Below are 4,386 nucleotides of genomic sequence, written 5' to 3' on the forward strand. Positions count from 1 at the left end.
TCATGCATATCACTTTCTTTAAAAAAATGAAGTAGGAAGGTCAAGTCAATCCAGAGTCTACTGTTGTGTCTTCAACCAATTCATTCAAGAATAACGCTAAATGTCTTTTTATGCTCAAAGCAGGATCATAACAACATTTGCATACAGAACAGTCTGTATTCTCACCAAGCATTAATACATATTAAATCACTTCCTTAGTTGACAGTAGGGTCAGTGGAATTTCACAAAATAGATTATACATTCTTCATAAATTTAATTGAAATATAAGATTCTTAATGTTTTAAATAATAAAAGCAATTTGCATGAGAAGCAGATTTATTATTTTAGAATCACATCCTAATGAAATCACATATTGTTACCTCACTGAGCTTAAAACCTTCCCTCATGATTATTAGCTAACAGTATGATGCCACATTCATTACTAACCAGGTAAAGAACAACATTTCTGTTCTGGATGTCATAATCAAAATGATATGATGTTTTCTTCTAAATTTTTATAATGCTTTTATTTTCCCCCGACTTCCCATTCATCTCCATGATTCACACACTCCTCCTGAGCTGTTTCCGACCTTTTTCCAAAACCACGTTTCCCTTGAGCTTTGAATCCTGTTATTGAGAGATCTGTGGGAGTAGCCACGTGGCATTTCCTCGCCGTGGCACAGTTCAGATTGAAAACTGAGTGGAGTGGGGCATCACATCTGCAGACTGCCAACCTGTGAGACTGTGCAATGCTACCCAATTATGTTGCATGATTGCATTGCCTTTATCAGGCATTTTGCATTGGCTACAAGGCATATCAACAGAGGTGTCTCATAGTTCAACTTTCTCTACGTCGTTGTGTGAAAAATCCTACCTATTGCTTTTTGTTTTCAACTGGTGGTATAGCCAAAACTGGAAATTTGCTGCACATGCTCCATGTTGGACCACCAATATCTCTTTCACTGAGCCTATGGCCACTACTCCTAATATCTGTTTCTTTGGCGTGGCATATCGTATTGCCTATATATTGCCTTCATCAATCTCACCAGGGCATTCAACCATGTGAGTAGACGTGGTCTATTTAAGCTGCTGGAGAAAATTGGCTGCTCACCGAAGTTGCTCAATGTGATCTCCTCTTTCCATGACAACATCATAGTAAAGTCAGCTATGACGAGACAACATCAGAACCCTTTGAGATCTGCAGTTGTGTCAAACAGGATTACATTCTGGCACTGACACTCTTTGGCATGTTCTTCTCTTTGTTGCTGTCATATGCCTTCAGGTTGTCTACAAAGGATGTCTACTCACATACCAGAACTGACAGAAAGCTGTTCAGCCTTGCTTGCCTGAGATGGTGGGCAAGTCCTCATCAGAGACTTGGTCTACACTGATGATGCCACACTAGCCTTCCACAAAGACTGCCTTCAGCAACAAGTGGACAGACTCTCTCACACCTGTAAAGAGTTTGGTTTGACCATCAGCATCAGGAAAACACATGTCATGGTGCAGGATGTTGCCATACCATCATCTATCAATAAAAACAAAAAGCTAAAAGCTACTGCGGATGCTGGAAATCCAAAACAAAAACAGAATTACCTGGAAAAACTCAGCAGGTCTGGCAGCATCAGCGGAGAAGAAATCAGTTAACGTTTCGAGCCTTCATGGCCCTTCGGCAGAACTGAAGCATAGTTAGGAGAAGGGAGGAATATAAACTGGTTTAAGGTGGGGGGTGGGGGGGGGGTGGAGAGGGAAGTTGAGGGTGTGGTGATTGTGGAGATAAGCAGTGATAGGAGCAGATAATCAAAAGATGTCACAGACAAAAGGATCAAAGAGGTGTTGAAGGTGGTGATATTTGTCTAAGATAAGTGCTAATTAAGAATGGAAGACAGGATACTCAAAGTACAGCTCTAGTGGGGCTGGGGTGGACAGACTAACAAGGTTTTAGTTTTAGATTTAAAAATAATGGAAATAGGTGGGGAAAGAAGAATCTATATAAATTATTGAAAAAAAAGGGGGGGGGGCGCGGGGAGAAACGGGGTGGGGATGGGGGGAGGGGGAGTTTAAGATCTAAAGTTGTTGAATTCAATATTCAGCCCGGAAGGCTGTAAAGTGCCTAGTCGGAAGATGAGGTGCTGTTCCTCCAGTTTGCGTTGGGCTTCACTGGAACAATGCAGCAAGCCAAGGACAGACATGTGGGCAAGAGAACAGGGTGGAGTGTTAAAATGGCAAGCGACAGGGAGGTTTGGGTCTTTCTTGCGGACAGACCGCAGGTGTTCTGCAAAACGGTCGCCCAGTTTGCGTTTGGTCTCTCCAATGTAGAGGAGACCGCATTGGGAGCAACGAATGCAGTAGACTAAGTTAGGGGAAATGCAAGTGAAATGCTGCTTCACTTGAAAGGAGTGTTTGGGCCCTTGGACGGTGAGGAGAGAGGAAGTGAAGGGGCAGGTGTTGCATCTTCTGCGTGGGCATGGGGAGGTGCCATAAGTGGGGGTTGAGGAGTAGGGGGTGATGGAGGAGTGGACCAGGGTGTCCCGGAGGGAACGATCCCTACGGAATGCCACCAGGGGGGGTGAAGGGAAGATGTGTTTGGTGGTGGCATCATGCTGGAGTTGGCGGAAATGGTGGAGGATGATCCTTTGAATGCGGAGGCTGGTGGGGTGATAAGTGAGGACAAGGGGGACCCTATCATGTTTCTGGGAAGGAGGAGAAGGCGTGAGGGAGGATGCGCGGGATATGGGCCGGACACGGTTGAGGGCCCTGTCAACGACCGTGGATGGAAAACCTCGGTTAAGGAAGAAGGAGGACATGTCAGAGGAGCTGTTTTTGAAGGTCGCATCATCAGAACAGATGCGACGGAGGCGAAGGAACTGAGAGAATGGGATGGAGTCTTTACAAGAAGCGGGGTGTGAGGAGCTGTAGTCGAGGTAGCTGTGGGAGTCAGTAGGCTTGTAATGGATATTGGTGGACAGTCTATCATCAGAAATTGAGACAGAGAGGTCAAGGAAGGGAAGAGAAGTGTCAGAGATGGACCATGTGAAAATGATGGAGGGGTGGAGATTGGAAGCAAAATTAATAAATTTTTCCAGGTCCCGACGAGAGCATGAAGCAGCATCGAAGTAATCATCGATGTACCGGAGAAAGAGTTGTGGGAGGGGGCTGGAGTAGGACTGGAACAAGGAATGTTCCACATACCCCATATCCTGTCTTCCATTCTTAATTAGCACTTTTCTTAGACAAATATCACCACCTTCAACACCTCTTTGATCCTTTTGTCTGTGACATCTTTTGATTATCTGCTCCTATCACGGCTTATCTCCACAATCACCACACCCTCAACTTCCATCTTCCCCCCCCCCCCCACCCACAGCAACCCCCCCCCCCGCGCCCCCCCCCCCCCCACCTTAAACCAGTTTATATTTCTCCCTTCTCCTAACTATGCTTCAGTTCTGCCGAAGGGCCATGAAGGCTCGAAACGTTAACTGATTTCTTCTCCGCCGATGCTGCCAGACCTGCTGAGTTTTTCCAGGTAATTCTGTTTTTGTCCACCATCTATCAACATCGACATTGTGACACTGGAGGCTGTTGATAGCTTCATGTATCTAGCCTCCACAATCACCAGCAATCTGTCACTTGATGCTGAAATCAACCCACACATCACAAAAGCTGCAGCTGTTATATCCAAGCTAAGTAAGAGAGTGTGGAACAACAGAAACCTGACTGAGAACATCAAACTGTGAGTCTACCAAGCCTGCATTCTCAGTGCACTCCTCTACAGTAGTGAGATCTGGACAACATATGACAGGCAGGAGAAAAGGCTGAACAGTTTCCACCTTCGCTGTTTCAGGTGTATCCACAGCATCTCTTGGCAGGACAAGGTCACCAACTCAGAGGTCCTGGAGTGTGCTAATTCCATTAGCATACACTCATTGCTAAGCCAACAATGTCTGCGTTGGCTCATCCACATTCATCGGAGTCATAACAGCCGTATACCCAAAGACATTCTTTATGATGACCTGGCCACTGGGTCATGTCCTCGTGGGCATCCATACCTTCGCTACAGGACACCTGAAAGTGAGATATAAAGATGGCGGTTATTGACACTGACAATTGGGAGACAGTCGCTGATGGCCGTGACCTCTGGAGGCCGACTGTTTGGAAGGGCAGAATTGGAAGCAGAAACACAAAGTTCAGCTGGCTGAGAGGAGGGCCCAGAGAAAGCAGAGGCCAGTGAATCGTGCACCTTCTCAGCCCCACTGTCTTCCTCTGCAGCAAATGGGGCAGAGACGGCCATGCCAGAGTGAGGCTCCTGAGCCACACCAGACGATACGTAACACAGAGCTGATCACCATGGTGTATAAGACAGAATGTTGCCACAAGGTTTGGCATCCATTTTGTGAATGAACCTCT

This window comes from Cetorhinus maximus, chromosome 9, assembly GCF_964194155.1.
Source record: "Cetorhinus maximus chromosome 9, sCetMax3.hap1.1, whole genome shotgun sequence".
NCBI classification, from domain to species: Eukaryota; Metazoa; Chordata; class Chondrichthyes; order Lamniformes; family Cetorhinidae; genus Cetorhinus; species Cetorhinus maximus.